Here is a 12783-nt window from a genome sequence, read left to right on the forward strand (position 1 = left end):
TCAGCAGATGTTAGAAATCTTCCTCTTTCGGATGAAACAATCCAAGTAGTAGGTGTGTCCAACACCCAGATTAAAACGTACCTTACTGATCCTGTAAAGGTCAGAATAGGGAAATTTTCAGACATGCACCGATTTGTGGTGTGTGACACCAGTCCTGTGAATTTACTAGGAAGGGATTTACTGTGCAAGATGAATTGCACTATATTCTGTACACCAGACGGAATAGCCTTTGAAACACCAGATGAGGATGTTCTATATAAAATGACCATTGCTAACCGAGAGTGTGAGGTTGCTGGAACCTATGCAGTATTCAATCCAGATGAATTGCCCCCAGAATTGAAACAGACAGTGAAAGCAGCAGTTTGGGATTTCACTGGAGAAGATGTAGGTCTGATGAGAAATGTAGATCCAGTGAGAATTGCGGTAAAAGAAGGAGCTGTTTACCCAAATATTCCACAATACAGACTGACCCCTGAAATAATAGCAGGAGTAACCCCATTGATTGAGAAAATGATCCAGCAAGGAGTGCTGAGGGAGATAATGAGCAGTCCATGTAATTCGCCTATCATGGGACTGAAAAAGCCAAGTGGGAAATTCAGGATTGTACAAGATTTAAGAAAGGTAAACAAGATTGTCGTCTCATGTTGTCCTATTGTACCAAATCCCTCAGTAATTTTGTATCAGATCCCACATGATGCAGAATGGTACACAGTAATCGATTTGTGTCATGCTTTCTTTTCCATTCCATTGCATCATGACAGCCAGCCGCTTTTTGCCATCAGGTTTGGAAACCGTATTTTGGCATGGTGCCGAATCCCACAGGGGTACACGGAGAGCCCCTCCATTTTTAATCAGTTGTTAAAGAAATCCCTGGAGAGTCTTACTATGCCTGAGAGTTCAGTTTTAGTGCATTACATTGACGACCTATTGGTAGCGTCAAAAACACATGAGGCCTGTGAAACAGACACCATAGCTTTGTTAAATCATTTGGCAGATGGAGGACTGAAGGTATCTCCAAACAAATTGCAGTACTGTAAAAAGGAAGTGACATACTTGGGTCATAATATCGAAAAAGGCCCAAGAAAAGTAACCATAGACAGATCAGAATCATTAGAGGAATGAGAGCTCCAATGACCCAAAGAGAGGTGAGAATGTTCATAGGAATGGTTGGCTACTGTCGTCAGTGGATAAGTAATTTTTCCCTGATTGCCAAACCATTGGTGAAGTTAACAAAAAGTGAGGTTAAAGACCCCCTTGAACTGAACAAAGAAGAATTAGCAGCATTCAAACAGCTGAAGAACAGTCTGTGTGAAGCCCCTGCTCTAGGTATGCCAGATTATGAAAAAGAGTTTGAGCTATACTGTAGTGAGCGAAACGGATGCGCACTTTCAGTGTTAATACAGAAACATGGAAGACAAAGGAGACCAGTGGCATATTTCTCTTCAATGCTAGACCCAGTGGCAATAGGATTGCCAGGATGCCTGAAAGCAGTAGCAGCTACATGCCGAAGCCTAGAACAGAGTGAGGGAATCGTGATGGGGTATCCAGTGAGAGTGTTTGTACCCCATAGTGTGGCGATCCTTTTAACAAGGAGTCGAACACAGTTCATGTCACATAGTCGGCTGACTAAGTATGAAAAAGTCATTCTAGGTGCAAACAATGTGGGCCCGATTCACAGAATTAACTTAAGACAAAATCCTAAACTTAGTACCATTTTGGTATTCACAGAATGCACTTACTACTTCTGGTATTCACAGAATGAACTTACTACTTTTGCGATTCACAGAATAAACTTACTACTTTTGGTATTCACAGAATGGATTTACGACTACTAACTTTACGTCCGCACTCGGGCCGAAATTCCGGGCCGGAGGCGGAGCTTCCGGGCCGGAGGCGGAGCTTCCGGGCCAGAGGCGGGGTTTCCGGCCCGGAGGTGGGGATTCCGGCCAGTGGCGGAGATTTAGCCATGGCCAAAATCTCCACCTCTGGGCCGGAAGCTCCGCCTCCGGCCCGGAAGCCCCGCCTCTGGCCCGGAAGCTCCGCCTCCGGCCCGAAAGCACCGCCTCTGGGCCGGAATTTCCGGCCCGAGTGCGGACGTAAAGTTAGTAGTCGTAAATCCATTCTATGAATACCAAAAGTAGTAAGTTTATTCTGTGAATCGCAAAAGTAGTAAGTTCATTCTGTGAATACCAGAAGTAGTAAGTGCATTCTGTGAATACCAAAATGGTACTAAGTTTAGGATTTTGTCTTAAGTTTGTTCTGTGAATCGGGCCCTGTGAGTCTGGAAAGATGTGTGAATGTGAATCCAGCTACACTTTTGCCTGATGCAGAGAGAGTGGAGATAAGGGAAGAGGCTGATCATGATTGTTCGGATGTACTTGACTATTGCACGAAACCTCGTCCTGACATAAAGGATCTACCTCTGCCAGAGAGTGATCATGTGTTTTTTGTGGATGGATCCTGTTTGAGAACGGATGAAGGAGTGTTGAGTGCAGCCTATGCAGTATGCACAGTTTCAGCAGTTATAGAGGCATCACCCTTGAAAGGAGTAAGATCCGCTCAAGTAGCAGAAATAGTGGCATTAACCAAAGCATGCAAGATTGGGAGGAATGCGAGAGTGACTGTGATGACTGATAGCCAGTATGGCTTTGGAGTTGTCCACGATTTCGGCCAACTATGGCTGCAAAGAGGTTTCCTGACCTCAAGTGGAACTCCCATAAGGAATGCAGAAGTGGTTGGGAAATTGCTTGAGGCAATACAAATGCCCAAAGAACTGGCTGTGGTAATATGTGCTGCTCATGGACAAGGGAGTGATTACATCACTACCGGGAACAGATTTGCAAACGACATGGCTCAGTATTGTGCCCGAAATAAATATTCCATAAATCGGTTCAAAGAAAAGGAAATGTCTTCTTGCTCCATAATGTTTACTAACGTTGTGGGGACATGGGATGAAGTGAGGCAATTACAGGATAAAGCAGTGGATGAGGAAATGAGACAGTGGGTAAAAGCAGGATGTGCACCCAGGGAAAAGGATCATGTGTGGGTCTATCGGGATGGAAGACCAGTAATGCCTGATAGCATGATGTCAACCATGGCACGGATGTATCATGGCCAAGGACATTTGGGAAGGGATGCCATGATAAGGGCCTTTAAGCAGACTTGGTATAATCCAAAATTCAGGCTGATGGCAGAAAGTCTCTGTCAGAGATGCCTGACATGTCAGCAGTACAATCCTGGAAGAAAAACGGTGGTGAGTCTGGGTCCTATAGGTCGGGAGGGAGGACCTTTCACCAGGATGCAAGTAGATTTCATTGAGATGCCCCCTTACAACAAACTGAGGTATGTTTTGGTGGTAGTTTGTCTGTTCTCTAGGTGGGTGGAGGCATACCCAACCAGAAGAAATGATGGAATCACAGTGGCTAAGCTATTGTTGAGGGAATTCATCCCAAGGTACGGGTTTCCAATAACCATAGAATCAGACAGAGGTGGACATTTCTACAATGAGATCATGAAATTGATTTGTGAAGCATTGGGTGTACAACAAAAACTGCATTGTGCCTACCGACCAGAGGCTTCTGGTGTGGTTGAGCAAATGAATGGTACCATCAAAAATAGAATTGGCAAAATGTGTTTAGCCACAGGTTTGAAATGGCCAGATGTCTTGCCTCTGGTTTTGATGACCATTAGGTCTACTCCAGACAGAACCACAGGTTTGAGTCCACACGAGATCATCATGGGACGCGCCATGAGACATGTGTTTGTACCAGTCAACAAGCTGATGACTATAACTGATGACATGATTTTGGATTACTGTAAAGGCCTGGCTGACGCAGTTCATTCTGTGTTTCACCAAGTTGGAGCGGATGCCACCACACTTGAAAAGAAACCAGCCCATGACTTGAGCCCAGGGGACTGGGTGAGGATAAAAGTCCACAGAAGAAGAAATTGCCTGGTTCCAAGGTGGGGAAGGCCAAGACAGGTCATTTTGACCACAACGACTGCTGTAAAGTGTGCAGGACTGAAAAACTGGATACATGCAAGTCACACTTTGAGAGTTCCAAACCCAGCAGACGGCATTCAATCAATCAATCAGTGACACTTGTAAAGCGCGCTACATACCCGTAGGGTCTCAAGGCGCTGGGGGGGGGGGGGGTGCCGCTACTGCTCGAACAGCCAGGTCTTCAGCTTCTTCCTGAAGGAGAGGTGGTCTTGGGTCAGGCGCAGGTCGGACGGGAGGGAGTTCCAGGTCTTGGCGGCCAGGTAGGAGAAGGACCTTCCTCCTGTAGTTGCTCTGCGGATGCGGGGGACGGCGGCGAGGGCGTGGTTGGCTGATCGGAGGTGGCGTTTGGGAGCGTAGAAGTTGACTCGGTTGTTGAGGTAGCTCGGGCCTTGGTCGTGTAGGGCTTTGTGTGCGTGGGTGAGGAGGCGGAAGGTGATTCTCTTGTTGATGGGGAGCCAGTGAAGGTCTCTCAGATGTCCGGAGATGTGGCTGGATCGTGGGATGTCGAGGATGAGTCTGGCTGAGGCGTTTTGGATCCGCTGGAGTCTCTTCTGGAGCTTGGCGGTGGTCCCGGCGTAGAGGGCGTTGCCGTAGTCCAGTCGGCTGGTGACGAGGGCCTGGGTGACGGTCTTCCTGGTCTCTGTGGGGATCCACCAGAAGATCTTCCGTAGCATGCGTAGGATGTTGAAGCACGCCGAGGAGACGCTGTTGACTTGCCTGGTCATGGAGAGGGAGGAGTCCAGGATGAAGCCCAGGTTACGTGCATGGTCTGTCGGTTTGGGTGCGGTGCCCAGGGCGGGAGGCCACCAGGAGTCGTCCCAGGCGGAGGGAGAGGAGCCCAGGATGAGGACCTCCGTCTTGTCCGAGTTCAGTTTCAGGCGGCTGGTCGTCATCCATTCGGCTACCTCTTTCATCCCTTCGTGTAGGTTGGCTCTGGCGGCGGCGGGGTTGTTGGTCAGGGAGAGGATCAGCTGGGTGTCGTCGGCGTAGGAGATGATGCTGAGGTGGTGTTTGCGTACGATGGCCGCGAGGGGGCTCATGTAGACGTTGAAGAGGGTGGGGCTCAGGGATGATCCTTGGGGGACGCCGCAGATGACTTCGGAGGCCTCTGACTTGTAAGGTGGTAGGCGGACTCGCTGTGTTCTTCCGTCGAGGAAGGAGATGATCCATTCCAGCGCCTTGTCCTGGATTCCAATGTTGCTGAGGCGCCGTATTAGGGTGCGGTGGCAGACCGTGTCGAATGCCGCGGAGAGGTCTAGGAGGATGAGGGCCGCTGTTTCTCCATTGTCCATCAGGGCTCGGATGTCATCGGTGGCGGCGATGAGGGCGGTCTCGGTGCTGTGTTTGGCTCGGAAGCCGGACTGTGAGGGGTCGAGGGATCCGTTCGTCTCGAGGAAGGCGGCCATCTGCTTGTTGACGGTCTTCTCGATGACTTTGGCTGGAAACGGGAGAAGCGAGATGGGGCGGTAATTCTTGAGGTCGGTGGGGTCCGCTGTTGGTTTCTTGAGTAGAGCGCTGAGTTCGGCGTGTTTCCAGCTCTCGGGGAAGATGGCGGTGTCGAAGGATGTGTTGATGATGTCTCGCAGGTGGGGTGCGATGACAGCGTCGGCCTTGTTGAAGATGTGGTGGGGGCAGGGGTCGGTTGGTGATCCGGAGTGGATGGAGTTCATCGTGCGGATGGTGTCTTCTGTGCTGATCGGGGTCCAGGCGTGGAGGGTGGTGGTGGGGGGGGCTGGCTGGTCGGTCGTGGTGTGCGTTGGTTGGTTGTTGAAACTGCTGTGTATGTCCGCGATCTTGTTGTGGAAGTATGAAGCCAGGGAGTTGCAGAGGTCTTGCGAAGGGGTGATGTCGTTGTTTCCCGCGTTGGGGTTGGAAAGCTCTTTCACGATGTTGAAGAGTTCCTTGCTGTTGTGTGCGTTGTTGTCCAACCGGTCCTTGAATGCTGTTCTCTTGGCGGCGCGGATCAGCTGGTGGTGTTTCCGGGTGGCAAGTTTGTAGGAGGTCCTGTTGTCCGGTGTCGGATCCCTTTTCCAGACTTTCTCGAGGGCTCGGCAGTTCTTCTTGGAGCTCTTGAGTTCGTCGGTGAACCATGGGGCCTTCTTGCTGCCGGGTCTGCTAGGCGGGGTCCTCAGCGGGGCGAGTTCGTCCGCGCAGTTGCTGATCCACTTCGTGATGTTATCGGCGGCCTGGCTGGGGTTCGCTGAGCTGGCAGGAGGGTGTTGGCTCAGGGAGGTGGCGAGCTGGTCTGCTGTGATCTTGTTCCAGCTTCTGCGGGCGGTGTGTTGCTGGTGTTGGTGGGTCGTTGTTCTCTTGAAGGTGAAGTGGACGCAGCTGTGGTCCGTCCATTGAAGCTCTGTGGCGTGGCTGAAGTCGATGTCTGTGCTGGATGAGAAGACGGCGTCGAGTGTGTGTCCGGCGAGGTGGGTGGGGGTGGACACCAGTTGCTTGAGTCCCAGGTTGGCGAGGTTGTCGAGCAGGGTGCTGGTGTTGTGGTCGTTGTTGTTCTCCAGATGGAAGTTGAGGTCTCCCAGGAGGATGTAGTCAGCGGAGGGGAGGGCGTGCGGGCTGACGAAGTCGGCGATGTCGTCGCTGAATTGCGTGCGTGGTCCAGGGGGTCGGTAGATCAGGGTGCCTCTGAGGGTGGTGTTCGGGTTGGTGTGGATCTGGAAATGCAGGTGTTCGGCGCTGGTCAGGGTGTTGTCGGTGCTGGTCGTGAGGCGGATGGTGTTCCTGTGGATGATGGCGATGCCTCCTCCCATCTGGTTGGCGTTTCGGTCCCTCCGGACGATCTTGTAGCCCTCTGGGATGGCGATGGCGATGTCGGGAGCTGAGGAGGCGTTCATCCAGGTCTCCGTGAGGAAGGCAACGTCTGGGGCTGTGGTGTCGAGGAGGTTCCAGAGTTCGATGGCGTGTCTGTGGACGGAGCGGGTGTTGAGGAGGATGCACTTGAGGTGGGTGCTGCTGGAGTTCGACTTGGCGGGTGCTGGTGCGGGGCTGGTCCGGCTGCAGGAGAACTTGCAGGCGTGGCAGCTGAATGGTCCGTGGGTGCGTCTTGGAGTGGCTTGGTGGCATTCTGGGTGTCTGCCGGTGTTGAGAGCGGTGAGGGTGGCGGCTGAGTACGTCAGGCGGGTCGGTCGGGCTCTACGGGGGCCAGGGGTCCTGGCACTGGGCGCGGTCCAGGCGCGGACGGGCGCAGACGGGCTTACCTTTGGCGCGCCTTCGGCGCGCCCGCTGCGCGTGACCGCTGCGCGTTCGCACGGTCGCCATTTAAGGCGAAGTGCGCGGGTGGGCGGGGCAGCTGGGAGGCGGGAGCGGGGAGGGTTACAGAAGAAAAAGGGGCGGGGACAAGCGGCGGTGGCGGGAAGGGAGGGCGGGGGGCGGAGCGGTAGGCGGACAACCAGGAAGGAGGGTACACACGATACAATACTGAACAGGCACAAAATAGCGACAAAAACGGGGAAAAGCAGAGAAAACAACAGATCAGTGAGACAAGCACAAATACCTGACAAAACAACCAAAACAAGGGGAAAAAGTGCTCGCAGCGGCGGCAGCCGGCGAACGAGGCAAAAACGAGGCAGCAGCGAGGCAAGGGGCACACGCAGCAGCTGGTGGCCGTGCGGCGCGGGGGTGTCCCACAAGTGGGTCACACTCACCTGCGTCGCACGGTCGCCATTTAAGGCCAAGTGCGCGGGTGGGCGGGGCAGCTGGGAGGCGGGAGCGGGGAGGGTTACAGAAGAAAAAGGGGCGGGGACAAGCGGCGGTGGCGGGAAGGGAGGGCGGGGGGCGGAGCGGTAGGCGGACAACCAGGAAGGAGGGTACACACGATACAATACTGAACAGGCACAAAATAGCGACAAAAACGGGGAAAAGCAGAGAAAACAACAGATCAGTGAGACAAGCACAAATACCTGACAAAACAACCAAAACAAGGGGAAAAAGTGCTCGCAGCGGCGGCAGCCGGCGAACGAGGCAAAAACGAGGCAGCAGCGAGGCAAGGGGCACACGCAGCAGCTGGTGGCCGTGCGGCGCGGGGGTGTCCCACAAGTGGGTCACCCCCGCATTGGAAAAGAATACTTTGACGAATCAGAATCAGGTGATGAGTCAAGTAATGAGAGTATAAAGTCAAAAGAAAATCCTGAAAGGGGGGAGACGGAGCCAAGACTGGTTCAAACCCCCAGAGAAGAAATACTGAGGAAAAGATTGCAGATTTCAGACGATTCAGCTTCTGGAGGTGAACCGAACGCCAATGGTGAGCACGGAAAGAAGAAAAGAAAAGAAAAGAATGTTCAGTCAGAAGTAACGTTCACTCCAAATGAGAAAGTAGGAGAAATTCCACCTGAAACAATATTGGAAGAAGAAGAAGGGACAGTCACAGAGAGAGAGGGACAGATTGCGGAACAACCCCGAGGAGGTGTAGGGAACTGCAACACACAGCTAGGTGAAGGGACAAGTAATCAGCAGGGAAATTGCGTACAGGAGACCCGAGGAGGGACAGAAGTAGGGCCATCACCAGAGGTGGAAAAGGAGATTACAGAGACAGAAAAACCAAACGAGACAGAATCTGAAGACAGTGAAACTGAAATACCAGAAGGTCGAATTCTGAGAAAGAGAACTTGGATCGAGGAAAGAACTGGCAAAGACGGCAAAGCAAGAAGGAATGCCAAAGGAGACATTTGGCCAAACAAGATCAAGAAACTAAGATATAGATTGACACGAGCTAAACCCTCAGAGGCTGAACAAGTGAATGAAGTAACCAGTCAACAGCCAGAGAAAGAGGGAGAAACAGAAGTATCAGAAGCAAGCAAACGTGCAAGAAAACCAAATCAGAAATATAAGTCACCTGAATGGACGTACGTGGCACTGCCTGAACAAGGAGAAGAGGCAGATAGTCAAGGAAATCCAGAGGAGACTTGGCTGAAACTGATAAAAGAAGAAGAAACAGGGGAGATGCTGAGAGTTATCTTATCCGACATTGGAGAAGAAGCGGAAGATCAGGAAATCTTGCATGTGGATGACGAGAAGGAAGTGAAAAACGACGAAAAGCCAAGCTGAGTAAATTTGTATTGACCCTTGTAGAAATACACAGGATTAAATAAGAAAATCGAAGTATTTGGACAACCTGATACGTTTTAACTCTTAAAGCTATAAGAGGCGGAGTAGAAGAGGCTAAGTCAAAAGACACGGTTAGATCTAACAAGATGGCTAACATAGATGATAAACAGAGTAGATGTACCTTCATGAGAAGATGGTGCAAGGTATGTTGTTGTTGTACAGGACTATTAATGCTTCTTTGGAGCGTACTCGCTCTCTTGATCTCATTCAAAGTAACCTTAGATACACTAGCAGGACATACTGAGAACATGACTAACATAGTGAAAGGTTCACAAAAGGTAATACCAGTTAGAACTAGCACTGAGCATGTGCATCAAGATAGGTCTATAACTGATTTTTCTAGCAATGTGTTTTCAAAATTGTTGTATGAATATGTAAAAACAATGGACGTAAGGGATTGCTACGTCTGCATGCAATTACCTGCCTCTGTTTCAGAAGGGGTGACTTATCATCACCTCCCAGCAACTTATGGAATAACATGTAGCGTCTTAACTAGTATATTTTATCAAGTAGGAAAATTAGAATACAATATGTCTAATATAGATAATATTCTTGGACGATTGCCCATGAATAAAGAATTAAATCTAGCTAAAGATGCTAATGTGTTAGGAGAAATTTTTATAGAAACTAAAGGACTAACTCTAGAATACATTTTTAAGGACAATTTAACTTGCAGTTTGAAACCAGAAGAGAAAACATTCTTGAATATGGTTGAGGAGAGGAGGTTGAAAATACACAAGAATGCAGAAGGACATAAAGAAGGGGAAAACATTTGGACAATAGATGGGAACAAAGAAATGAAAGGTGATGTTAAACCAACAATTGCTATAGACTCACCACAGAGAGGTAAATTATGTATCACGAGAGAAAGATCTCAATATGATTATATATACATAGGGACAAGTGAGTGTCATGATACATATTTCATTGCATCTGGATGGGGATTTAGAGGTGGAGAAGACCCAGTTTTTCCTGGATTGTATTATATTTGTGGGAACAAGGCTTATTACAGGTTGCCTGACCATTGGTATGGCACATGTTATGTAGGCCTGGTCTTTCCAAAGATCTTTCACATGGATAGAGTAGAAAACAGTCAACCAAATAACCTACTAATGCGTAGCAGAAGAGAAACTTGGTTAGAAATTGTAGGTGATATTTTTGGAGCCTTTATACCAGCAGTGGGAATATCTTTGAATGCAAATAATATCCGGAAGCTGTCCTCCATAGTGGATCGTTTGTCAACAAGCACAGCTGGAGGATTTCTATTGGTAAACACTGAATTGGTTGCCATGCGTGCTATGGAAAATCGACTTGCCCTTGATATCTTATTGGCAAAAGAGGGTGGAGTCTGTGGAATGCTGAAAGTTCAACATTGTTGCACTTACATTCCTGACAAAAGCAGAGACCTAAAAGTATATATACAGAATATTACAGAATTGCATGATGAAATAAAACCACTGGAGGTTGAAAGTATCTGGACTAGAATTAGTAACAAGATGGCTGCTATAAAAGCTTTCTTGGGTAAATTAGGTAGTACCATAATAGGGAAAATATTATTCCCATTAACCTGTGTGATTTTCGTATTACTATTACTTAGACTAGGATGTATGTGTTGTAGATATAGGAGAAATAAAAAGAAAGTCAAACGAGAAATTTACAAAAAGAGGGAAAGGAAACCAGAAAAAGATCTCAATGAAATAGAAAGGGAAGAATGGAAAGAGAGAATATATGATAAAACAAAGCAAAAAGATGAAAGGGAAACAGAATTTTAATTGAGCAAGAAGACATCTCAAATTTCTGTAAAAGAGGAAAAATTGAAATTTTTGTGGGTTGGTGGTGATAAAATCACCAAAGAGGGGATTGATGGAGCGGAAAAAATATTTTGTTTTAATATACCCAATCCATTTATATAAGTCTTTATTAAAATAATTAAACGATTAACTTTAATGATTAACTGTGTGCTGTGATGAACTAATCAACCTTATTAATCAGGAGAATATACGTGGGAATGCATTATCATGGCTAAAATAATAAGTGAACTAAGTTTGTACGCATATTAAAACGATAAATGTTGCTTAGGCAAGTGTTAATGTGATTTGCGCTTAAATAAACCTGCATTTACGGCTTTAAATGTTGCTTATGGCTAGATAAATACATACACATAAGGGTATTAGTAAGGGAATAACACTGTTTAATTCATTTCTATGTATTAATTACGTTTCTTGTGTTTCTTTATTAAAGTTGACCATTTTGGCCTACTAAAAGATGGCTGCCGACTGAATCCTTACTAAAGTACATGACTTCATTATTTGAGAAATGGAGAAAAGGCCTGAACTGATTTCTTCGTGTCCTCACCCTGAACCTATGATCCAGGACCATGAAGAATACTCTGGGCGAGATGCCAATGTCCCTGAACACGGATGAAATGTTGCCATCTGAGAACCAAAAGCAACCTATTGACAATAGACTGTTACTTTCCTGACCTGGGAACAGCCTTTCCCATGCGCTTTGTTTATACATCATCCGTATGTGAACTTTTTCAAATGTTTCTTAAAGTTTGGGACGAGGCTGAATTCAGCCAACCAGAGGCCTAGAAATAAAGAAAATGATACTGTAATATGTAAATTTTAGTATAAATATTAGTAGTCCAGAGAGGGAAATTAGGTTACCACCCAAAGAGCTTGAGACGCACCCTGATCGACGCAGAGGACAGTAGAACTTTGATGAATTTCTGAGGACCAGTATCTGACTTAGAGAACGACAAGTAGCCAGAATAGGTAATTATGACAAAGATAATATTGCATTGTTATGATTTAACCTGCAAATTTAATTAGATAAAGAAAATCATTGTTTGAAGAACTGTGTTGGGTGGTTATTTTCCTTGTAATGTCTTATTGATTAATATGAGATTTAAAGTGTTTTACATCAAATTCTAACAACTAAATGATCCGATTGACCTCCGGATGGAGGAACTGTTAGGGTAATTAAAAGATGTGGCTTCCTCTATCCAAGTAAAGAAACTGTAGTTCGGGATAATTTGAAAATCCCTCTGTAGGCACGGATAGCTTGATGTGAATGAATGTTGGTGTTATGGGCCCCACCAGCGTGTGATGTGTGTATGTGCGTGTGACTGTGAAATCATCCTGTCCGTGGAAGTAGAGGGAGATTTTGTGTTCTGAACTGCACCAGTATTCACATCCGATCTCATGACTCTACACGCACCAAGCAGCCCTCACATCTGATTGCATTCCTCTACAGGTGTCAAGCAGTCCTCACATCCACTCTCATGCCTCTACAGGCACCAAACAGCCCTCACATCTGATCTCATGCCTCTACAGGTGCCAAGCAGTCCTCACATCTTATCTCATGCTTCTACAGGCACTGAGCAGTCCTCACATTCTATCTCATACCTCCACAGGCCCAAAACAGTCCTCATATCCAATCTCATGCCTCAAGAAGCACCAAGCAGTCCTCACATCCGTTCTTACCCCTCACATCCTATCTCATGTCTCTTCTCGTGCCAATATAGATGCCAAGCACTCCACACATCCGATCTCATGCCTTTCTGTATGCCTCTACAGGTGCCAAGCAGTCCTCACATCTGATCTCATGCCTCTACAGGCACCAAGCTCCCCTCACATCTGATCTCATTCCTATACAGGTTCCAA

The 12783-nt window shown here is 47.8% G+C and overlaps 1 long non-coding RNA gene across 1 annotated transcript in view; it reads left to right on the forward strand.

Annotated features, from left to right (window-relative positions):
• Nucleotides 1-11701, forward strand: part of LOC146830566 (uncharacterized) — a 59455-nt gene extending 47754 nt beyond the window's left edge. The window contains exon 3 of the long non-coding RNA XR_014961162.1: nt 11357-11701. This is a non-coding gene — a long non-coding RNA (uncharacterized LOC146830566). The remainder of the gene's footprint in view (nt 1-11356) is intronic.
• Nucleotides 11702-12783: the final 1082 nt, after the last annotated feature.

The sequence above is a fragment of the Triturus cristatus genome, chromosome 5_1 (assembly GCF_964204655.1).
Source record: "Triturus cristatus chromosome 5_1, aTriCri1.1, whole genome shotgun sequence".
Classification (NCBI taxonomy): Eukaryota; Metazoa; Chordata; class Amphibia; order Caudata; family Salamandridae; genus Triturus; species Triturus cristatus.